The sequence below is a fragment of the Tachypleus tridentatus genome, chromosome 6 (genome assembly GCF_004210375.1).
Source record: "Tachypleus tridentatus isolate NWPU-2018 chromosome 6, ASM421037v1, whole genome shotgun sequence".
NCBI lineage: Eukaryota > Metazoa > Arthropoda > Merostomata > Xiphosura > Limulidae > Tachypleus > Tachypleus tridentatus.
The window spans coordinates 114054965-114081426 of NC_134830.1; the positions used below are offsets into that span (position 1 = coordinate 114054965).

Below are 26462 nucleotides of genomic sequence, written 5' to 3' on the forward strand. Positions count from 1 at the left end.
CAAATTAATAGATAATACAATTCGCAACACACAATAAAATTATCTTTATTCATCAAAGTCACAGATACCTGGTGTGTAGTTCTTTATGGACATTTACATTTCACTGGATTTGTGAGCTAATTAAACTGATTTCCTTTCTCCAAATGTGTTCCCACTAACAAATTCAATGAGTCTTCAATTCTGACATTTCCTTTTTAACAGGAAATATTTGATTTATATTTTGTGATGAATGCTGGCCATTCGCATTCAAATATTGCCAATATTTTTTATGGTGCTGGATTCCTTGCAGTAGACATATGACATGTTAACAATAAATGAACAGCACATAATCCACTTATTATAAGATAATATATTAAATTCATATCAAACATATCTACAAAGAATTCTTCACAGTGTAGATTATTACAGTTGTTTTCACAGCTGTAAATAACTGTCTAATTCTCTCTCTCTCTTTCTATTAAGTTCATATGTGTAGTTTCAATTCATTAGAATACCCTATGACAAAATAAGTTTTTCTTCTCTGTTGCTGTCATTCAATACAACCTGTAGTTACTATACTTTAAAAGTTGCCACTATATTCACTTTATGGTTGAACTTGCAAGCACAAATCTATGTGTACATTTCTCACTGACTTTGTCTTTTATTCACTGACTTACTTGATTGCACTAAATTAGTCACAAATATATTGCTTGACTGTGGCTTAGAAGTTAGTATAAACTACACACTTAAAGCAACAAGATAAATATCAAATGTTCAAGTAAAGTGACATTAATTCATCACAGATTATTCCTAAACAGTTGTATGTACAAACCTGTTATAAATTATTACTTTTAAAACTTAAATTTAACACTCATGCTTTGTAAATATATAAATCATAACTTTTATATTAAATTTAAATGAAACAGTTGTGTATATCTAACAGAGAAAGGGAAGAATAAACTTTTAGACATAATCTGGCTGACCACTGGAAGGCACATGTTGTTGAAATTCTATAAGCAGCACAAGTGTCACCTCCATCAAGTGAGAAAGGAATAAAAACAGATAAAACTTTCTTGACCACATGTTATGCAAAAATTGCATATACATAGAATAAATGAAAATATTTGAAACTTCTACATTAACATAACAAGTTAGAAATACAAGACATTTATATTATTACAATATCATTGGAAACTAGATGTTAGAAAGTTGTATATTTACACTGATCCTCCACAAACTTTGTGTACTACAACATTTGTTACATGGAGTTTATTCTTATTGGTCCTGTTCTCTGTTGGATATAATATTATAATTATTCCAATAAGTGTTACACAGGCTTGTACAGATTAGTATTAGATGATTGCTTGTATAATATAAATATGTAAGAAGGAAGTGGTCACAGATATAGATATTCTAAGAAGACTACAAACAGTGATGTCCCCCTTGGAAATTGATGAAACAAACAATGGTTAAATTGTTGGAATGATGTCATGAACAACTACCCCTATACCAAAGGTAGGAAATTATATAAAGTCTAGTTAATGGGAAGTAGCTCCAGAAGATTGATGTGTAGAGTTGATGTGACCAAAACCAATGACCTGTGAACACCTTTGAATTTATAAACTGCTGATCCAACACAGAAATGACTGTAAAAAGACACAACATGGAACAGAGATACAAAAGAGGAATACCAGCTGTGATGTTATCTCTGTCAAACCACAAGGATATACAAACATACAGTGAGGGAGGACGAAAGATAGCAGGGTCCAACTGATCCTGCACAAGATTCCATTGAATGTACAACACAAACTGAAGAACTTGAATGTGAGCATGACCTAAGGTAATGAGGACTACCATAAAAGCCCAAGTCCCCAAAGGAGATATGGTGTCATGAGCAATGAGAAACAGAAGGTGAAGGAAGGTCTTGAAGTGACAACAGGCGTAATCCTTGGATTGCATGGCAAAGGAAGAAGGTGGGAACAGCTAGCCAAATCATCATCCTGAGGTGCACCAGGAGATGGTATATCCAGTCTTGTGTTAGAAGACACTACAGCATACATGGTGGACTCCAGTGCATGACAAATTAAGACCTAAACCTCCTCAGCATAAAGCCACAGAAAATGTAGGTTGTTTTCAGTATCAGTACTAACAACAGTAGTTGTTCTATGTGAAATTGTGCATCAATAATTTGGAAATTAAAGCAGGATATTTAAAATAAAACCACAAATGGTGAAGAAAGTGAAGTGAAAAAGTAATTGAGTTAAACACAAGAAAAATGAGAGACATATGGATTTTAGTATCTCAAATCATAAAGTGAAGATTGGATTTTATCAATGTAAGGAGTCAGCTTAACAAATAGTGTTGTATTGCCCACTTATTGGTCGAGGGTTGTCACATGCTTAGCTGCATGCTACAACACAGTTGCACCATAGGAGTAGTTGGCAGTATGAAGGCCAGTGGTAAGCAAAAATTGTCCATATAGAGGGTAGCATTGAGTGAGAACAGTTTGTTTTTGTCAGGATACGTAAGGTATCTAAAAACTCACAAACGACCTTGTTTGTTTGTAATATAAGTGTTTTATTGACCAGATTGGTTCAGAGTTGAAGTTCATCTCCATTTATTTTGGACTGAGATTTTATTAAATTTGTTTGAATTAATAATTCTTTTATTCAAACATAAATATTCCAAAAATTATTGCAAAATACTATAATAGAATTAATCTTTTTATCCCTTAAATTTTCTTTTATTTAAATGAATCAATTTACATTATGTCTGGAAAATTTGAATTCAAATTCACCAAAACCATGTATTAATCAAGCAATATATTCAGTAATATTTTGTTACGTCTAATTGCAATGTATATTAAGGATCCTTCTTCCAGCAAATTTTATAGTATTGCTTTGTTATCTGAAAATAACAACTGAGTGTTTTTGTTTCAATCTGAAAACTCGGCTGTCATAACTAAAAGGTTGTTTAGTTTAGCAAAGTGAACAAAAGCATTTTCATTTGAGTAATTGAATTATTTGACTATAATTCCACCAAAATAGAAGTTACTGGCATGTTTAAGAACTTCATTTGTTGAATAAAGATAGTCATTACACATATACTGAGTATAATCACTGGGGCCTAATGCTAGTTATGTACCAAAAAAAAAAAAAAAATTTTATGTATGCTCAATGGTATTAATTGCCAAAGTAACACACAACAAACATTTGACAACTAAACTTCAGTCAAAAGCTGTATTTTTCACATACTCTCTTATTTAAGTTTTAATATGTGTCTAGTGGTTGTATGTCTGTTGAGAAATACTTGCCAGTTGTACTATCTAGGTCTATATGATTTATCTTAAGAAGCTATAACTGGTCTGACAACATTTGTTTTAAATTCACACTGAGAACACTAATAAACAATTTATAGATTATTACTATCATAAATGAAGATGTTTGAAAATTTGATCCAATAAAAAAAATCAAGAAGACTGTTATTACAATTCTAAAAGAACAGGGACAAAAGATAGGTAACAAAATAAACTCTTCCATTTTCAAGATTGACTGGAACAGACAACACATTATATGGGTAAATATCTAATAACCAGTTCTCCAGTTACACAGTGAACATATAAGTATATATTCTGGAGTAATTTGTTGCTTCTTATTTTCAAACTGTATTGTTGTGTGTTAATTATTATCCAAATTATTATTATTTATTATGATATGTTGTTTTAATACTCAATGTTTGCCCCAACCCAAAAAAATTTATTGAAGAAAATAAATAAATAAATGAAATACTTGTCTTATTTACAAGAAAATAAATTTATGGAAATTTTTGTATGATTGAAGACTTGTAATGCTAAACATCTGGATTTCAATTCCTGTAACAAACAGCAGTTGTACTTAAAAATACACTATAATGTTTTACAGCATATAACACATTTTTCCGCAGGAGAAAAGTCCATGAAATTTGTAACAGTCCATTTATTTTGTGATAAAAGTCGACTAGCTATTTACCTTCTATCACTTCTAATTGAGGAATAGCAAGTGCAGATAATCCTGAAGTAGTTGTGAGCAAAATTTAACATTTTTTTTGTTCAAATGATATGTGTCAAACAAAATATTAAAGTGCTTTCACATGTAATTTTTAACAGTTGCAAGCGAGTTTGAATATAATTTTTTTCCTTTTAGTATCCTAAACGTTTGAAACCATTTTATTGAAAAGTTTATTTTTAGCATCCACTCACAATTTTTTTTTTTTTTCAAATTTAATCCCACTAATATTGAAATCTTCATTTTTGGATGCAGATATTACCAGAAAAACGTGTGTTAATTCAAACTTGCACTGGATTGAAGAAAATAAATAAATAAATGAAATACTTGTCTTATTTACAATAAAATAAATTTATGGAAATTTTTGTAACTTTTGACATCATTGCAGTAGATTTCAAAAGGTATAAGTATTAGTTTTTGTCCATAGTTTTTGTTTTCAGATCATCAGGTATAAAGGTCAATAGCATGTTTGAGAGTAAAGACTTTATACTTTATCAGCAGCATCCAAAATAACAGACAACCTGTTTACAATAAATAAATAATCCTAGAAACAAACTTTACAACTGAGAACAATATGCTATTTCAGTAATAAGTGTAATGTCTTGGCATAATATATTTTTCAAGGATAAAATTATTTACAGCAGCTGAGCATATCATGACATTTGTATTAAAAGAAAAGTATTAAATATTACGATTTTAAATGTTATCATTGGTTATATAATAAGAGAAATAACTGAGTATGATAACAACATCCAATCATTTTAAACTTTGCTGACAGTTCTCAAATAATTTAAAACAGTTGTGTATCTTTTGTGTTAATGTACTTATTAATTTCTGATCTATGTAGGACATGGAGCTCTTCAGCTACATTGGTGGAAAAATTGGAATGTGGCTTGGTACCTCAGTGGCAAATGTATTGGAAGCAATTATTAACTTCAGCATTGGAATTAAAAACTGGTATTTAAGTCTAAAATTATAAAACCAATTCAAACTACTGATGTAATAGAAAATGACACAATTTGAAAAGAAGGTTTATTGGATACTAAATCAGTTACTGTATTAGTCTTTCATAGAGTGTTAGTTTGTAAAATGCACACTAAACTGTTGACTGATTTTATGTGAATTGAATATTTAAAATAATATACCAATTTGGTGTTCACTTGCTCAAAAAATCATGTTATGGTGATTGAGATATCATATTTTTTACTTTCATTTGTGTACCTATTTTTTGTGTTCTTGTAGTTTAAATGCAAATCTTGTCCTACATAGTTTTGCTTCTTAAAATTTTGTGCTGAAATGTAGAAGTTTTGACTAAAGACAATCAGATATAATACTATTTTTGGATAAATATTTTTATGACTGTTATAGTATATTTCATAAAGGTTTTCTTTCATTCATTTATCATTTTGTAAAATATAAAAACAAATTATTTGACCCCTTTTGATCATGCTCTTTGATGCACAGGTAGTTGTTGATGTCCAGAGCATCACTGATACTCTTGGCAAAAGCGTTTCTTGTGTATCTAGCACTTCTGCTTCATCCTCCACCTTTTCAGCCATTAAGACTAGGCAGAGTGATGACTATCCCCAAGTATTACATTTTTTGAGTCACCTATGGAAGGTAGGTACTCTTAAATTGATGTATCGTCTTCTATTTGCCAAACATTTTTTGAACCATTCTTCCATTCCCATTTATTATGATGGTTTGTAATCAGGTGATTCTGTGAACTCTGCAATAGTTTATTATGATATAGTGTTTGCACAGAGGATCCCTTCTTTTGTTTCTATCTTCACTGCCAAATTGTATGCCATTTCTCTTGCCCTGGATTACATAGAAGCTATGCAATATATTAACTACATTATTTATACTGTCTTGCTTAGCTCTCTGCTGGCACTGGAATCACATCATGTTAGTTCTTATCCTGTTTTCATCAATATTCAAAACCAACTGGCACATTTCTCTTGATCATCTACTTCCATTCAGTTTTAAAAGATGCTGGGTCACATTGGTATTTGCAGGAATGAGCCTGCTGATACTGCAGTTAAGTATTTCTGCTCTGGGGCAATCACTGTTGTGTCTGTTTCATACATGGGCTACAGCCGTGTAATCAAGGCTGAGATCTGCACCAGTTGGAAGTCGATTTAGAGTGAGCAACATGATAACAAGCTTTTCCAGATAAAACCTTTTAATGGATTTTGGCCATCTTGTTTCTATAAGAATCAGAAGGAGAAAGTTGTCCTAACTAGGCTACACATTGTTTTTTTAACTTATCATTTTCTTTTATCTGGTACTGATACATCAATGTGTGGTCTGTATGACACTCAAGTCACAATAGCCCACATTTTACTTTCAAGTTGTCATTATGATGGTGAGCAATGCCACCATTTTAGACATATTTTTACCATGGGTTTACCCTCAATGTTGGACAGAATTATTGGCTATGGTGACAATGTTCACCTTTTTAAAGAACATTTTATTACCTAGAGCGTTTTACTGTCCAATTCTCTTGAGAGAAATTGTGCATTTTTCTCTATTTTAGGGAGGTGATGAAAATTGTCCTGGTAATTATAAACTTATTAGTCTTACATCAGTTGTTGGAAAGGGTTTGGAAAAATCTGTTAAAAGATGCAGTGAGAAGTCAATGTTTAGAATTTTATTGGATTGATAGCATGGTTTTACTAAGGATAATCTTATCTTATAAAACTTTTGACATTATTTGGAAAGGTTACTGCTTATGCATATGAAGGTAATGGTGTAGATTGAATGTATTTGGATTTTCTGAAAGTATTTGACAAGATGCTGTATAAAAGGCTTGTAAAAGTTGTTTATGGTTGTGGGGGATATGTAATTGAAGAAATTCTAAGTGTTATTTCTTTACACTTTAAACCAACCTTTTCTCATACATTCTTTTGATGTTCTAATTTACTGTTTCACCAACTTTCTTAATAGTCTATGATCTTCTAAGTCTCCTATCATATCAGTCAATTTAAATTTCTTAAATTTATGATGCTTTTTTCTCATTTTGTCTTAAACTCTTTGTGAACCAACCTTTTTGAACTTGCTGCTCACCTTTTCTTTATATAAGAAATATGTTTACCTTGAATATTACAAAATTTTCCACATTTGATCAGTATCTCAAAGAACTCGGTAATTCAAAATTGTTTATTTTGTACTTATGCAGCAAAACACTGAACCTAATAAAGTAATTATTACTTGCATCCAGATGCTTCCCAGTTTCTACCCTTTTGATAATTTTGATAAGTTAACAGTATATCTAAAATAGGAAGTTCCTTGACTAGTTGGTGAAGAAAGCCAACCTGAGAAGTTTCCAAAAACCATTCTCCCTTTTGCTTTGACTTTGGTGGCCTGTAACAAGTTCCCACTAAAAGTATTTTCTTTTTGTATTAACCAGTAGAAACTGAAATGGATTAAATTTCCTTGCTATTATCTTTAATAACCTCAACTTCAACAAAATTAAAATTGCACTTTTTGCATGTAGAACCACTCTTCACCGTATTTAATAGTATATCTCTATGAAATAGCCTGGATCTCTGTATTTCAAATGCTCTTCTGTCATCAAAATCATCTATGTTTAACTACGTCTCACTTATTTCCATTTTATCAAAATTCTCCATTCCTACTGATGCTCTGAAGTAATCTATCTTAATTTTTAGACTTGTAGCATCAGAGTAATAACAATCCAGCCTATCCTTATAACTACTTCTATACTCACTTTCCTATATCAAACTTTTCTTTGCCTCTTTATGTTTTTTAATATAGTTTTTCTGGCCCTCAACACTGTCTAGTCCCACTTTAAAATTTCCATTAAGGCTGAGATAATAACCTAAGCAAACAAGCCAGACCTACCCTATATAAATGTAAACCATCCATTCCAAAAAGATTGTTTCTTCCACTGAATCAATCCATCCCACAAACACAAACAGCCTATCTGCTCACCCTTACATATTAACCTTACCCTAACATGTAGCCTCAGTGACTTACAACTTCATCTCCACAGTCCGTTCTGGGCATTATCACTAACAAAATTAAGTTATGACTTTTTTCTTTTAATTACTTTATCAACTCTTTGTAGTTGTTAATGAGCTCCTCTGACATACTTTTCCCTACATATCATTCGCCCCTGTATTAATCAAAACCTGCATCTCTGCTAGCGTATTTTATCATATTTCCTGCTCTTTAAATTATATCCTCTACCTGTGCAGCATAATCTAATTCTTTTCTCCCCATGGACAATCATGTTTACATATCTTGTCAAGGAATGACTTTTAACTATAACCTCCTTGTCATCAATATTCTTCTCTGACCTTCTTGTTTTCCTTTGCTCCATTCCTTTCTCACCAGCAGCAGCCAAGAGCTAAAATTTGCTTCTAAGCAAAAACAGATTCATTATAACTAAATTCACTACTTTTCTTCTAATAGTAAAAACGTTCCAAAAACCAACACAATAGTTCTATTGTGCCATTTGTATTAGATAAACAGAATCACATAATGGGATCCAAGTGTGAGTAAACTAATAATTACATACAATCTCTACTTATTCTTTAATGCAACAACAGAGTCTCACAAACAACTGGTGTATAGAGTAATATAATACTTTTGTTTGTTTTATAAATATTATTGAAAACATTGAGTGAATAAAGCCTGTACCTCAATCAGACAAATATCCAATGGTAATTGTTGTTCAGCACTCATAAAAGTTTAGAAGAATATGGAAATGTTTCTCTTTTTTTATCTTTGTAACAATCACAAAACAAGTTTGCATCTGACCAAAAAACTGCATTTAGTGAACAAACGGTCAAAGGTTGGAGGAACCAGTTCTGACATCGATGACAATGTAAGGCTTAAGAGAATACATGAATATGTCAAAACTAGTTCTTTCATTTCTAATACTTCTGACAGTTCCATTTGCTGTAGTCTTTTGTTCACTTACGGCTACATAATATTGTGTTTCAAAAAGTTTGTATTTAACCTTACCACAAAATATTAGAAAATTTATATTCATGACTATTTTAATGGGTTTCCACTCTGTTATGCATAATTGTTATTTTACCAGTTTTTCTGTGTTTGTGTTTCAAGATGTTAAAACAAATATATTGTTAATCCATCATTTTTTTCTTAAAGTTAATACAACAGTAAGCTTTAATTAACTAATGAACCACTGAACATGATAATTTGTTGGATCTTTGTGTATTTCCTTACATTCACAGGTACCACTCTTACGTGATTTATTTTGTCAGTGAATTCCTGGAAAACTGATTAGAAATTGCAATTTGTAAATTTCGTCTTTAAACATAAAAGTTTGAATGAAATGAATATATTGCTGAATTATAAAATGATATTCTCTTTTTCATGCAGCTGTATCTACTTCAGCTCAAATTAATTCGCTCATTGTGATCCTCAAAAAGATATAAAAAAGTTCCAGACCGGATAGAAGACTCAGTATTGTTTGTAAAACCTTTGCACATTTATCATTACTTGTGATAATCGTTATTGCAAATTGTGATATTTTTGTGTATTAAAACATAATCGTATTGAAAAATAAAACTGTGTATCAGTCTTTTTGGTAAGAATCCTAAATTGGATAAATATCGACATTTATTTAACTTCAAAATCTAAATTATCATTTAACTCAGCATCAGATTAATTGAAATAAATATAATTTGCATAATAGCACACAACCACCCAAACTCTTAGGAAATTGGGATAAGTGATCTGTAACAAATTCAGAGCACCCATAACATGACACTCCAGACAGCTTCTGAGCCATGTGAGGTCAGTCAAGAATAGACAGCTAGCTAGCTTATGTGAAGTGTAACAATATTAACTGAGAATTAATATGCCCATTTGTGGATCTGGACTGTCGAAAAAATATTCAGTTTCAGACCAGATAGAACACTGAATATTTTTGTGAGTTTGTACAATTTTTAAATATAAATCATTATTTTTAATAGGCATTTGTGTTAACATTTATTATAAATTGTATTGTTATTTGTAAATTGAAATACATTTCCGCTTAAAAAGAAAATTGTGTGTATCAATATTTTTGGCAAACATCATAAATTTTCTTATGGCAAATAAACATCGGGCTATCTCGTAATCATCGAGAGGAACTGAGCCCCTGATTTTAGAGTTGTAAATCTATAGAGTTACCGCTGTCCAAGCGGGGGACATAAAAGGAACATTCGTTCGAGATAAATTAAAAAACATAACATGCAAAACGAGAAAAAGCTATGATGTTAATAAGGTAGGGTTGTGGAATCGGAATTGTAATGCTTTTCTTTAATATATCTTTTATACATTTTGTGAACTAACCTGTTTTTTTCTTAAAACAACCTTTTCTTTAAAAAATTCAGAAAAAAATGCCTATTCTTCATTATTTTTAAGTTTCCCACAGTTAATTAGAATTTCCAGTTAACTCATTTACCCAAATTACGTTTTGTTTATGTGCTTGTTTTATAGTTGAGTCTTACTGAGTTATATGCTATGTCATTTACTTCTTTTTTTCCATTGTGAATTTTATATTTGGACGTATAGGGCTGTAATTAGATAGTATGATATTATTGAGTGATTGGACCTGTACGTGACACAAAAATGACGAAATCTGTGTTACACACTAGAGCTACGTCACGTCTTTGAGCTTGTGGATGCAGGAGTGTTGTTTTGAGGGTTCGAACTTCGCCTTTTTCAATGCGAAGTAACCTCAATATACAACATATGTTTCATTGGATTTTCTAACATTTGAGAAAATGATCATTATTAAAATTTAAAAAAAAACACCTCGTTATAGAAATTGCATTACGTTAGTTTCCATATGCAGCAAATCTGTCACTTAAAGTAGTATCAAATTGAGACTATACAGGTTCTGCAAGCAACAATACCAGTTTCTTAAAGGTGTTGGTAAAACCATTTGCATTCATGATACAGCTCTTATTTGTATGTCCACATTTTAAAATTGGCTGGAAACTGGAAAGAGTTTGAACGTTAAGTGCACTTGAGAGTGGACTCTGTGTCGTTACCTGTTCATATGAATGGACAAATTTCTTATAAATTTCTATTTTGAAAAATGCCTGTGCACAATATTTCTCGTTTGTGCATTAATATTAGCCGAATATGAACAAGTCCTTTTACTGCCAACAGGTGAACCTCTCTCTTTACATAGTGAAATTTAGTATACTTATCCATTACATATGCCATTCCAAGAAGCCAGGTATGATACTTGTCTTTGAGGTACAAGCCATGACCCTCTTGTAGTAACAAACGTAGTATTTTTTGATACTACGATATCAACAGCCATAAAAGAAAAAGGAAGAGAAAGTAAACGTACCTAATTTCTCCTGGTTCATGTAATAATAGACATAAATACCATTAAAAAGTTCAGGCAAGATTGTAAGATTCACAACGAACAAAGGTATAGATATTAGGTTAATGGACCAACTAATTTTTTCCATGGCAGGCGATTTCATAATAGACACATTTTAGGCTAAAACTACTTCGGATAAACAAACCTTGTTTCCTGCTACAATTTGAAGTTATTCAAGCAAACAACAAAAAAGTGTAACTTAGATTTATTTTGATGAATTTCAAATTGACCAACTTTGTGTAGAAATGGGGTAGAGAAAATCATAGATAAAACATAAAACTTTACTAAAAAAGTTTGAAAAGTATTCAGCTTTTGATACAAGCTTGTACTGCCTCGACATGTTTACTTTCTCTTTCAGCTACCATATGAGCTTGTTCAAGCTTGTTCTGTTTGAGTTTTACCTAGATTTTAAACTTTTCTTTATTCAACTCTTGCTAGTAGAGACACCTTAATGCTTCCTCAAAAAACAAATAATCATCGACTAGTATTTCGTTAATACCCTTTTTTAGTTCATATGTTTTCATTGATTTCTTAAATTCTAATTCTAATATTTTGGCAATTTCAAGCAATTCAATTTTGCTATTTTTTCCAGTTTTTCGAGGAAGTGTGATTCAAGAAAACTTGGGTATCAGATATGATCAAATCTTGTTGGCACTGATAAATGTTGTTTGAAGTAAGATTTGAATTTTACTTTAGAATGAATTTTGTCTCTGATTCATATTTCAGACACGAGTCTTTAGTTTATTATGTTACGTATTACAGTTTATCTCGGAGGAACTTCCAACCTATTGTGTCACGTATTATGATTTCAAAGAGCCGTTAACTTTAACTTAGAAGTTAATTAAATGTCAATATATATCAATTTCATGATATTTGCCAACAAGTTTGACATGCATAATTTTCTTTATCATAAATATACCTTATGCATACAACCAACAATGCAAGCTATAATAACGGTTATTACAAATGATGGTTTGTATACAAAGGCTTTACAAACAATACCGAGTCTTCTATGTGGTTTGGAACAGAATATTTTATCGACAGTTAACGACTCGCGAATCAATTCCATGTTGACACACAGGTACACTTCACTTAACGGAAAAATTAAATATCCCTTAACATGTGAAACTTTTCTGTTGAAGTTACGCGATGTCTTCTCAGAAACATTAAGGTTCGAAGTTAATTCACTGAAGTTAAACACTTTGTAATGTTTGAAATTTATAAACGTTCCTGGTCGAATGTCTGTAGTTTTCCAATTTATAAGAGTTTATCACTGTTATATCTCTCGAGATTTATAGTATACTTACTAACTGTATCAAACGAATAATATTAAAACTGTCTCACCACCTTGGTTTATCTTTTTATAAGCTTTAAGGCGAAGTTCTCTAAAGTCCAATTGGCAATAATACTGTGTTCTCTACTTTCTGACCACGAATACAGTGAAAAGTCTCAACAGTGCTATTTAATTCTCTCTCAGAGTGAACATTTTATTTTATTACCAATAACATTTCATATTTCTGGGTAAGTTTTCACTGAGAGTGTGATGATTAAAGAATTAATTCAAGACTAATGAAATTAATGAAGAGTAGATGCATTTTAAAGTTACAGAGAAATTCCGAGCAGTTAAGTTCTATAATATTTGTAAATTAATTCTTCAATTTTGATCAGCTTTTATACTAATAAAATATGATTCAAACATTTCAAAAAGGAACGTGTAAATAATGATTGATAAATACATAATGATTGATAAATGGCAGACATAGCAGACAAGAAATAAATGTTCGGGTAGAGGAAGAAGGACTGGCGGTTGGTATATATTAAAATGAGCCTAATACTGTTAAAAGAGATAAGAAGAATATTTTATTTTAAGGAGAGTTGCAAGATAATTGAACCTACCTTGAGTGGACCTTCGTAAAATGTAGATAATTATTTGGACGTAGGCCTATGTGCCAAAATCAGATGTTTATTTAAGTAGGCCTAAATCCAAATAGGAGCATATAATTTTGAAAGTGTACGATACAACCATGATAACTCGATGAAATGTAAGTGAACTATGCTCGATTAGTTTAGTTCAGAAAAATGGTTCAGATTATCAACTGAAATTTGAAAGCAAATGAATTGGTCTAAGTCGACTTTTGACAAGAGAATAGAACTACATAGTTTATAATATTACTATGATAATCTATAACGTAAAGCATTTGTTACGTGTACGTTTAAGTAGTTTTAAATATATAGTATTTTGAAGTATATATATGTTCCGCACCGGATTTTGGATCCTCGATGACCGAGAAGAGTTAGAAACATTTTAAACTTCTTTCCTCCTCCTTCACTACTGATTACAGATCTTACAAATGTTACTGATGGAATTCCGAGAAACAAAAGACTGATTTATCTTTGCCTTTCCTAGGACGTGTACTTGAATAAAATGCTTGAAGCACTTAGTGTAATCTTAAATCTTTTAATTTGGTCTCACACTTCAACAGTGCATACCGTAGTATTTCGCTGCAGTTGGTCATGTATAATGAGAAATAGTTTCAAAATTACATTACGCTTGTTTACAAAATATACTCTTCAAAAAAAGAAACGCAAAAGGCAAAATTTGAGACATATTGTTAACACGTTTATTCCGGGTAGTTCTGTATGACATGTGTGAAACTTCGCACATTCACTGCTGAACATCCAAAGTGATCAAAGGCGAAGTCCACGCTCATAAGTTGAAGTTTAACGTCACTCAACGTCAATAACGAGTATGCCCCCCGTGAGCATCAATAACTGCTTGGCATCCCATGGAAGCGATGAGATGACGAATCACATCCTGTGGAATGGCTGTCCACTCAGCCTGCAAAGCTGCTGCAAGCTGAGGTAGAGTCTGCAGTTGAGGTTGTCGCCGTCGCAGACGTCAGTCCAACTCGTCCCAAAGATGTTTGATGGGGTTTAAATCTGGTGATCTGGAGGGCCAGGGAAGAACGTTGATGTTGTGATGTCTCAAGAAGACAGTGGTGAGTCGGGCTGTATGAGGACGGGCGTTGTCATGTTGAAAAACGTCGTTGACGTTCACCACGATGGGTTGCACATGGGGCCTAAGAATCTCGTCGACGTATCGCTGATCCGTAAGATTCCCTGCAATGTGTAAAAGGTCTGTTCTGGCAATGTAGGCGATGGCAGCCCACATCATGACGCTGCCACCACCAAATCTGTCAACATCCTGCACACAGTTTGCTGCAAAACGTTCACCTTGGCGTCGGTAAACACGGGTTCTTCCATCCTGCCTACGAAGCATAAAACGTAATTCATCGCTGAACCAATCATGCCTCCATCGTCGATGAGGCCATACCCGATGTGCCCGAGTCCACTGCAGCCGTGCTTGACGATGTTGCTGGGTGAGGATGACGCCTCTGACTGTACGTCGAGGTCAGATTCCTGCATCTCGTAGACGGTTGCGTACGGTCTGATCGAAAATCCTACGCAGCCCTGGTATGGTTGAGACAATAGACGTCGCAGTGGTGGTCCTATCCCGAAGGTGACGTAACCGGATGTAGCAATCTTGTGCGGGCGTGGTCACACGAGGTCTGCCAGATCGTAGACGCTCACGAGTTGATCTATGTTGTTGGTGACGATTCCATAGCCTTGTGATGGTGCTTGGGTTGACATTCACAGCTCTGGCAACATCTGATCGAGATTCGCCTGCTTCCAATCGACCAATGGCGTTGTTGCGTTGTGCTTCAGTTAGTCTTGGCGTAACTGTATTGCGTGTCGGTGGCTTAACACTGAGCTATGGAAACCGAAAACCAGTCACTTTTATAGGGATTTTGCACATGTTGCACTTGCATAACATGCAGATCTCTCAAACAAATTTATTGGAGACGTATGCGTTTTGGCGAAAAATCCGATGTTTTCCTCCGTTTTCAAAGTGTACAACTTTTATTGTCATTTTGGTCTGACAATCAGTGCCTTAACACGTGTAACATCACATACTCTGAGCTTGTAACGTTATTACATATATTTCTCTTTAAAATAACAAAAAAATCCCTTTTGCATTTCTTTTTTGAAGAGTATATATTCACTTGCACATATTTATACATAAGTATCCCATTTTAAAAACAACAGTGTTATCTAACTCTTGGTGGCAAGACTTTTAATGTCTAATGGAAGTGGTCTTGTTCTTAATGAAGAAATGTATTGGAGAGGACCACTTATCTCAATCAGCATCACCTGTGATATGGCGATCCGTTTCGGTTAGCAAATCATTTTTGTATACATTCTTATTAAAGTAGCGGTATATTTACGGGCTCTCATCGTTAGAGAACAGATTTCGATACTCGTGGCGGGCAGAACACGTGTTGCCTACTGCGTGGCTTTGTGTTTCATTTCAAACAATCTGATAGATTACTCGTTACAATATTAAGGAATTGGTAGAACCCAATTTAGTAGAACCCGTGTGACATGTTCTTGATAGAAGTGTGGGAATTCTAATGAATGATGAGTATTCTCACCCTGGATCATTCACTTGCCAACAGGATCAGTAAACCACAGTGTTGAAATTTATATCAGAGATGCTAACCATTACGATTTTGATGTATACATTACGACTATACGCTCATACAGACAAATATTACGACTTGTTGCAACTCCCAAATTATTATATATTATATAGGCCGATACAATAAAGTGATAAATTGTTTTCCCAGGGCTTCAAAGGGGTGAAAAGAAAATTTCTAGTGAGATGCAAATAAATTTTGATAATAAATGAAAGACATTTCGACCCTCCGCGACCCTCGGATTACGAGTCGCACGCCTTACGCGCTAGGCCATGCCGGGCCTATCGAAAACTTAAGATTTTATCGACGATTTACGATGATACACAGATATACTTCACTTGACGGGAATGCTACTTGGCTCTACTCTTGTTTGGCCTAACATGGTATTAAAGCTTACTTTCCACAGGAAAAGATAGATTTTTAATGTTCTCGTAGAACTACTAACATTGGAAATTTATTCTCTGAAGTTGAACTGTTCGTTTATTTGTTTGTTTTTGAATTTTGCGCAAAGCTATATAAGGACTATCGGCGCTAACCGTCCCTAATTTATCAGTGTAAGACTACAAGGAAGGCAGATGTACATCACAAACCACCACCAACTCTTGGGGCATCCTTTTACCAACGAATAGTAGGATTGACCTGAATTTTATAACGCCCCCACTGCTGAAAGGACGAGCATGTTTGGTGTTACAAGGATTCTGACCCACAATCATCGAGCACCATAATCATCTGGATCGTAATGCTTGAAATCTAAAAATGTTCCTAGTGAAATTCTGGAGTTTTCCGATTGATAAGCGTTAATCACAGTTATACCTTCTGAGGTGTGGAGTATACTGACGGTAGCAGACAAACAACATATATATTACTGTCTCTTGGCTAGCTTTTATACAAAATACGCGAGATTTTGGAATGTTTAACAATATTTGAAGAAACGCTAGTAGTTTCATAAACCACATATTGTTGATTCTTGTTCTCAAGAATCTTTAAATTTTGAAAACAGGCGGAACGTGCGCAATACACATCCAACAATATATTTTGCATGCGTCAAAAAGTATACCGAAACAAACATAGGCATTGAAATAAATGTATAACAGTATATCCGTTACACTACACAAATGGCTGTCTGTGCTTTGCCCACCACGGCTATCGAAACTCAGATTCTAACAACAGAAGTCCTTAGAAATTCCGCTGTCCCGCTGGAGGCATTATGTTTTAAACGTTAAACATGAGGCATAGTTTGCTCAACGTATTATGATCAAAATAACTAAAAAAGTTGAGAGATTTAAATTAATGGTGTTAAAATAAGAGTTAATTTTTTGTTCAATATACAAGAAGACGTGAAAGTGATAAATGAAATAAATTAAAATTTATGAGAAAACAGTTTATCTTTAAAACTATGGTAATAATATATTAAGTTGGCAAGGGTTCTCACAAACGCTTTTGTCAAGAGAAAAACAAGTCTGTCGCTTTATGATAATTACCTGAATGTTTTGACATGAAACAATACATTAAATAGATCATAACACGACATAAAACTACGAGAATTAAAAAATGTAATAGAGCTGGTGATTATAAACAGCATTAAAATTATCAGAAATATACAACAACTTTATAAAGGAAAGAAAGAAATAATTTAAACATTTTATGGTAATAAAAGAACGGTATTAAAAATATGCATTATAAAAAAGCTGAACCCTTCGTTACTACCCAATGGACTCTAGGCCTGGCATGGCCTAGCGCGTTAAGGCGTGCGCTTCGTAATCTGAGGGTCGCGGGTTCGCGCCCGAGTCGCGCCAAACATGCTCGCCCTCCTAGCCGTGGGGGCGTTATAATGTGACGGTCAATCCCACTATTCGTTAGTAAAAGAGTAGCCCAAGAGTTGGCGGTGGGTGGTGATGACTAGCTGCCTTCCCTCCAGTCTTACACTGCTAAATTAGGGACGGCTAGCACAGATAGCCCTCGAGTAGCTTTGTGCGAAATTCTAAAAACCAAACCCAATGGACTTAAACAACTCAATTTAAAAATGACTTATTTTTCAATAGTGTTTCTTCTATTACGCATAACGTAATAGAATGAACAGAGGTGTTGAAGTACTGAGTTACAGGTTTATCTTGGTCTTTGAGTAAGATGTTACCAAAGCGATCTTTTGTGCGTTCAATGAGCATTCGGTTGTTTTCCCCTTTGTATATTTGGTCACACATTTTACAAATAACGCAAAAAATTAAACATACAGATTTACAGGTAAAGTGGCTATTCACAGAATACGTTGATTTATGGCCTCTTACTTATTCCAAGGTTAGTGGAGTTGACATCTAAAGATGTTTGTTTTTGAATTTCGCACAAAGCTCCTCGAGGACTAGCTCTGCTAGCCGTCCCTAATTTAACAGTGTAAGACTAGAAAGAAGGCAGCTAGTTATCTCCACCCACCGCTAACTCCTGGGCTACTCTTTTACCAACGAATAGTGGGGTTGACTGTCATATTATAACGCCCCACGGCTGAAAGGGCGAGCATGTTTGGTGCGACCGCGATTTGAACCCGCGACCCTCAGATTACGAGTCGAACGCCTTAACCCACCTGGCCATGCCGGGACGCATTTAAAGATGAAACTTTTTATTTTGATATCTACTAGTGTAAACGAATGAAAGGTTTAGCCATTGAAAAAGTACACTCCACACGCTCACAATAAATAGACATGCATTTGAAAATTAATGCATCAACAAAAGGCTCAGTGTTTCAGAAAAAACAAAAGCTGAAAACATTTGCTTCAGTAGCCATCTGTAATATGCCTAAATTTATTACCGAGAAAACGTCACTAAGACATAAACAAAATTTCAGATGGTCTTTTAAATAGAATATTTTTGAAGGACTAGAACTGCACGTGATACAAAAATGACGAGATTGTGTTGCACATTTGAATTACGTCATGTCTTTGAACATGTGGCTACAGGAGTGTGATTCTGAGGCTAGAATCCCGCCCTATTCGATGCAAAAAGCCCTCATTATGCATCATATTTTCATTATTTTTTTGTATTTTCTAACATATAAGAAAATAATCATTATACAAATTTAAAAACAACTGGGTATATGAATTTCGTTATGTCATTTTCCCTCAGAAAGCCCCTCAGTAGCATAGCAGTATTTTTGCAGATTTACAATGCTAATAACCAGGCTGTGTAAGTTTGGTCTTTACTTCAAATAAACTCTTTTGGAGGAAATCCTACATCTAAAAGATGATTAAAGTATGTCTATGGAGGTACTGCGAAGGATAGCCCCTATTTACCAAACGTTTCAGGAAATTCATTCACATTTGTCATTCTCACTTTTACGAATGGACACATTTTCCCATTGGCGGGAAACCGGAACCTATTATTATGTTGAAGAAACTTGTGAACAGAGTCGGGTCGGTAATTGTCCATTTGAATGGATAGATTTATAGAACTTGTACAGTAACATTATAAGAGCATGTCATTTACTACTAGCAAATAAATTTGTCACTTTATAAAGTGAAATATAGCATACTATTGAATTACCTACATTGATAGGGCTTTGGAAGTCGTTAGGTGTTGTACTCGTATTCGAGATACAAGCCGCGACCTTCGTGTAGTAATAAACATAGTATTTTACCGAACTACAATTTTAAATAATAACCCTTTCGCTACGAATAAGTAAAAGTGCGCATCTTACAGCATTTTGATTATGTTCAAACTTAATTAAACTCATTTGTTATCAATGATTATTAATAAAATAGACATTAAACATAATTTAAGGATCGAAATTTAAAAACAAAAGTTTCAGTTTCGAATTTTTAAAAGTATATTTAAATGCCAAACTTCTCTTATTGTGTATAGCATGATATTTTTTCAGTCTAAACGGACTTCAACATTTTCTGCTATCCTGTAAGGCATTGCAATTTTTCGTGGAGTTTGTATTCACTTTATACAGGGGCGTAGATTTTTTACACCCGATGAAGGGGATGATTTTTGCAACCACTTATATGGACTGTTCAATTTGCAAATTGGTAATCTGATTACGGAACCTAAAAGCTGTAAACATGCAGTCACAGAGTAATCTTATTGCCACGATTCTTGCATGTACACTTAAGCCTACTGACTGATACTTAGAATTATCGCTTAGATCGAAAATATTAGAAGCACGCCTATATTAAAGATGTACATTTCGGCTACTGAGAAGCCTACATCTAAGCCTAATTATGTAATTCAATTGGTAAGAACACGAGGAATACAAGAACAAACACACAGTTTGTAGGCCTGTGATGCAATAAAACAATTCAACAGACCCCATCCCCCAAGGATCTACGCCCCTGACTTTATATATATATATATATCTCCAGGCTAAACTCTGTTTCCAGGGAGAATTTACCACCAATACAGCTTTTGCTTTAAGGAGATATAAGCAATAAATTACTGGTCAAATACCATGCTTTACAATAAGCATGCAGATTTCGGATCTTGTCATAAATTCTCGCTGGCGTGATTGGCAATTATAGAGTCAGGGCGCCGTCAAAGCATGCTTATCAGGTAATGTGGTTCAAGGAAGAAATACAGATCCTCTGGTATGTGGAAGTAATATACTCGTGTTGTAAGAATATCAATGTTCTCTGTGCGAGACATCTTCATGGAAAGACTCCTGAGCACCGCGACCTCGATAGGGTACAACCATCTGTCCAGGTTGATTCAAATAAGATCCTGATAATATCACACAGTTTGAGGAACTAAATTGGGAAGAGATACTTCTCCCTGAACAAAGTTCCCAATTCTGTTCATATCTCAATCAACTGAGAGATCAGAAGGAACTTAATAAAGCAACTTGGCAGGAGGTTGAAATTGTAACCAAACAAACGGTTGACAAGCTTTCCCATTCACAAGAGTCTTGGAACAATGAGAGAACTCCAAAGCAGGCAATTAAAACCCCAAAACTTGCCAGAAGACCATACAAAAGACGTATCCACCGAGCGGAATGCTTTGAAAGGTTCCAGAAAATGTTTGACTTTGAATGTGAATGCCTAGTTGAGGAAATATTGGATGGCCAGATGCTGTTACGACCACGACAATCAGACCTATAATATTGCTAATGATAACGTCAATTTTGATGGATGCCCTCTACTACCCATGGAAAACAACACCAATATTCTGGAACTGATAACACCAGGTGAAGTAACTTGGTTTGAATTTCGTGAAAAGCTACACAAGAGCTATCTGTGTTAGCCATCCCTAATTTAGCAGTGTAAGACGACTGTCATCACCACCCACCACCAGCTCTTGAGCAACTCTTTTACCAATGAATAGTGGAAATGACCGTCACATTCTAACACCCGTAAAGCTGAAAGGGCAAGTAGGTTTGGTGTTACAAGGATTCGAACCCGCGATCCTCAGACTACGAGTCGTGTGCCTTAACCACCTGACCATGCTGGGTCCCAAGTGAAGTGAGGGTGGCACTTCAAGGTATGAAGAAAAGGGCTGCAGGTCCCAACAACATCGCCCTTCTGTTCCTACTCAAATGTATCACGTTTGGTATAGATGATTTTTTGAAGAATGTGTTCAGTCTCTGGCAATTTTCAGGTCGCATTCCCGAATGCATGAAAGTCAATAGGTCGATGCTCATTCTGTAAGTGAAGAGTTGTCTAAATGATGTCAAAAACTACAGACCTATCACAATTTCGTCTGTTGTGTTGAAGCTATATTTTAGGATTATGGCAACAGTGCCTCAAGCAGGCAGTGCAGATAAATCCCAGACAGTACGAATTTATCCCTCAGTTTGGATGTAGTAATAATATCTTCCTGCATCAGTCTATCATGAAGAAGTCCAAACAACATGGGACTCTGTCTTTCTTAGACCTCTTCAAAGCTTTTGATACAGTTGGCCACAAACACCTATTAGCCAGCCTTACCAGATTTAGGCTCATCCACATTTCATTCTGATTGTGGAGAATATGTATGAAGGAATTACGAGAACATTTCTAGTAGGTATGCAAAATATCAACCCAATCAATCTACTCAAAGGAATCAAACAAGGGGAACCATTGTTTCCTATGCTGTTTAATATCGCCTTGGACCCTCTTCTGTGGAAACTAGAAGAGCAAGGCCGAGGATTTCTGTTGGGTAAGAAACTAGATCCAGTCTCAACCTTAGCATATGCCGATGATATAGCAGTACTGGCTAAAGACCATGCCAGACTAAAGGCAATGTTAAATATAGTGGAGAAATACTGTTCAAGTAATGGTCTCAGTCTGAACCTCTCTAAGAATGCTGGAATGCTGATTAGGGGGTCTAGTAAGACAGTCACGGTTAATGACTGCCTTCCATGATCAGTCAACAGTGAAATACTCCCAATGATTGGGTCCACACAGTCATACCGATATCTTGGAGCAAAATTTTGTCCATGGGTTTGCAATGAACCTGTAAAACCAACCCTTGAGAAGTGGATAAACAATATCTCCAACACTCCCCTGAAACATCATCAGAGGGTCGAAATGTTATGTAAATTTGCCATGCCAAGGCTTTTATACCAACTTGAACTGGAAACAATAAATTTGAAAATGCTTAAAGAATTAGACAGTTTAATAAGAAAAGCTGTCAGAAACTAGAGTCACCTACCGGTCTGCACGACCAATGGTTTACTTTACTCACGTCACTGTGACGGTGTTCTAGCAAGTATGAAGCTAGAATTTCTTATTCCAATCTCAGGAATCAAGTCGTACATGAGACTCATTTACTCATCCAATAAAGTAATATTTTACTTGGCAGAAAAAGATGGTTTGTTGGGAGCCATGGAGGGTGTTACCATGAAAGCCGGACTTCTGATCTTTAAGTCTGAACAATGATCTGGAACATATCATTCTAATTAGAGAGATATGGAAAGGAAAAACTGGGAAAGACATGGTGTACAGCATTTCAGTGGCTGAAAATCTGACAACTACTGGCTACATAAATCAGTTGGTACGAAAGCCCACCAATGGGTGAAGTGTCTGGCTCTAAGGGAAAATGTGTACCCTACAAAGGAGGCCCTCAGAAGATGTAACCTCACTAAGAACAAGGAATCTGCCAAATGTTGGGGCTTCACAGCCATGAGAGAGACCCTATGCCAAGGGGTCAATGCCCTAAATTATAGTCGATGAGAATACGTTGTCACAATAAAATCTGTGACCATTTGGTAAAAGAGGCTTCTTATAAAGAGTGGAATGTTCTTCAAGAATTCACTTTTGAGAATAAAAATGGAGAACGTCGGCGACCTGACCTTATCTTCCACCTCAATAATAAAGCTTTGTCATTCACGTGGTGGTTGGCTATAAACTCATGTATGGCTCCTTAAAAGAAGAACACGAGTCAAAAGTCTCTAAATATGAAAATATAGCACCTTAAGTGAAGATCTGACAGGTGCATCTGCCGTTGTATTTCACAGTCTCCCAGTAGGTGCCCATGGTGCGTGGCTGCCTAAAACAAGGAAGTTCTAATAGACTTGGACATCACGTCAAAATATTTCGATGAATTTATATGTAGGCAAATAATCCTCTACACTCTGGACATCCAATGGAAAGCAAATAATGAAGAACATCTCGCTTAGTAGGAATTGTCTACTCCAAAGTAGTCTCCATTCATATTGAACAACATCCGGCATTTGTCAGTACCATCGATCCTGACGTGAAATTGGATAATATTGAATTAGAGAATGACTGGAATTGAATTAACAATGACTGGAGTATTAGCCTTATGGTAGCCAAATACATCGTCATCTGATTACTGATGTGTATGAATAGATTAACGAGATTCCCACTGCCCCTATCAACTGCCTCGCAAAATCACAGCCAAGGGAACGGGCTTGGAGAAATCTTTAACAAAGACTAGAGCGTTAGTCTTAAGGTAGCAAAATAGTTACCATCTAATTAGTGAAGTGCATGAATGGATTAAAGAGATTCCCACTGCCTCTATCTACTATCTAGCAAAACTACAATCAAGGGGATGGGCTTGGAGAAATCAACGGGGAACATGGACCTCGTGGTCCGCTCTCCACTTGTTCTTTCCAAGCCTATTCCAGTGACTGTTGTTTCACTATATAGTAAATGGGAACAGTGGGAATCTCGTAATCCATTCATGCACATGAGTAAATAGATGGCGAGTTATTTGGCTACCGTAAGACTAATGCTCTAGACGTTGTTAAAGTTTTCTCCAATTCCGTTCCTTTGGCTTTGGTTTTGCTAGACAATAGATAGGAACAGAGGAAATCTCCTTAATCCATTAATGTGCGTCACCCTACTGTGACACACGACAGTAACCAGCATTAACTTTAGTATCACAATCCTGTTATTCAGGACAGGCTTACACTTGACATGAACAAGAAGATTCAAATTGTCATAGTTCCTTTCTGAAACAATGTTAATAACTTCCTTCATTGTAACAACATGAAAACTAGATTAACAATTTCTTTACATCACCCGCATGCATTCGTACAGCCATATCAAGTATCATTATTAACGCTAATTGCTTAAACTAATATCGTGTAATGCCAAACGTTCTTTAAGGAGAGCAGAGAATAAAATCACCAAGCAACCGACACATTCCTGAAACTTAAAATAGGGAATTGCAAATCGAGATTTTCGTGGAGTATACTTGTAAATTACACGCGTCTAATGTGGAGATATTACTATTTAATAACTGTTCCTCTTGTTACATCTTCGTCATCAGACAATAAGCAAACTAACAACTACAGAAATTTGTTCCCCTTGTAGCACAGTGGTAAGTCTATGGATTTATATGAAACTGGAAACCAGATATCGATGCCCGTGGTGGACAAAGCACAGATTGTCCATTGCGTAACTTTATGCTTATCTAGGAACAAACAAATAAAATATTATTGAATCTATCCGGTTTGACCACCTGTTATTTGCACTTTTTGTTTAGATATTATATGTCGCCTTACATTGCGTTTAAATTCCAAATGCATTTTATCAATGCCTTATACGAATATTTAATACGTAAAAGAACTACGTGTAGATTTTAAACATATTAGGGTCTAAAACTGTAATAATAGCGTTTCATTTTTAAACGTCGTTCTTAGAGTTTAAAAGTAATGGTTTTGCTATATATCAGCACTTTTAATCCAATTTCACTATACATTTAGACTTCACAGATTTGTTATACGCTGACAGAACACTTTAAAATTATCTTTTTGCGTTGTTTATTACTTTTTAGCGTTGATTTTTAAGGTTTTAAACGCCTAGCTTGTATTCTGTCTGTCAAAAGAGCAAGACAGACACTTTAATTATCTTGTACTCAATAATTCCGAGCATCAACCCTTTCTTTGGAGGCTATCGACTTCAAAGGTGGCACTCTTAATGTGTGATTACATACAAGAATGGTGAAAAAGAGTTCTTTCAGACAAACAAATTCTGAAATTAGAGATGCTTAATTTTATGGTAACGTCATAACTGACACAATTAAATAATAGCAGTATGTTTTCAATGAAATTTGATTCCTTAAATATGGGCAATAAAAAGTGCCGCAAAATTCTGTATTTTAATTCATTATGATTCTTTGGTTAAATAATAATTTGAGAATCTTATTTCTTTATTTACGTTTTTATGTTTGCTATATACGTCATGGATACACAATATTTGGTTTCAATTTCACACAAAGCTACACCAGAGCTACCTGTGCTAGCCATCTCTAATGGCATAGTAAGACTAGAGGGAAGGCAGCTAGTCATCACCACCGACCACCAACTCTTGAGCTACTCTTTTACCAACGAATAGTTGGATTGACCGTCAAATTGTTACGTAACCACAGCTGAAAGGGAGAGCATGTTCGGTATAATGGGGATTGGAATCTGCGACCCTCGGATTACGAGTTGAGTGCCGGGTCGAACTCATTTGTAACAAAATAATAGGAAATTATGCTTTTAGTTTTTCTTTCCTTAACTTGATAAAAATAAAATAAAAAAAAGTGCAATAAAAATAAATAAGTATATCAGTACTGAAAATAAAGATATACTATTTTCAAAAATCCTATTAATATCAAATTATATCGGGAGTCTAACGCTCCTCCATGATATTTATCATGTCATCCTGTATCGCTGTGTCAAGTTTATGCTGATTAATCAAAAAATGTGGAAATTTATAAGGAATAGAGTTGAAATGATGGATATACAAACGTGTATTTTTTTTCCTGGACACACACTGTGATTTTTATAGTACATTTTTTGTACCAGTGAAACAAATGCGACGAGTTCTAAGTAGTGAAACATATTTCAAGTAAACTTATAAAATCACTAGTTGGTGTAAAATCATCATCATCACGTTGTTTCTTCTGTACAAGATGTACAAGGGAAAAAAAAAAGCAAAGTTAAAACATATAGAGGCCTGGTATCTCATTGTTCATTATATATTAAACAAGTAGTTCAAGAGTTATAGGTAAGTGGTGTTGTCTAGATATCTTCTCTTTAGTCTAATAGTGCCAAATTAGGGATGACAAGCACCTCTGTAGTACAAACCACCTAATCAGGGAGAT

The 26462-nt window shown here is 34.6% G+C and overlaps 1 long non-coding RNA gene across 1 annotated transcript in view; it reads left to right on the top strand.

Annotated features, from left to right (window-relative positions):
- The window catches only part of LOC143254639 (uncharacterized), a 33897-nt gene extending 24391 nt beyond the window's left edge, over positions 1-9506 (top strand). The window contains exons 3-4 of the long non-coding RNA XR_013030297.1: positions 4870-4979; positions 9399-9506. This is a non-coding gene — a long non-coding RNA (uncharacterized LOC143254639). The remainder of the gene's footprint in view (positions 1-4869; positions 4980-9398) is intronic.
- The last annotated feature ends 16956 nt before the right edge of the window (positions 9507-26462 follow it).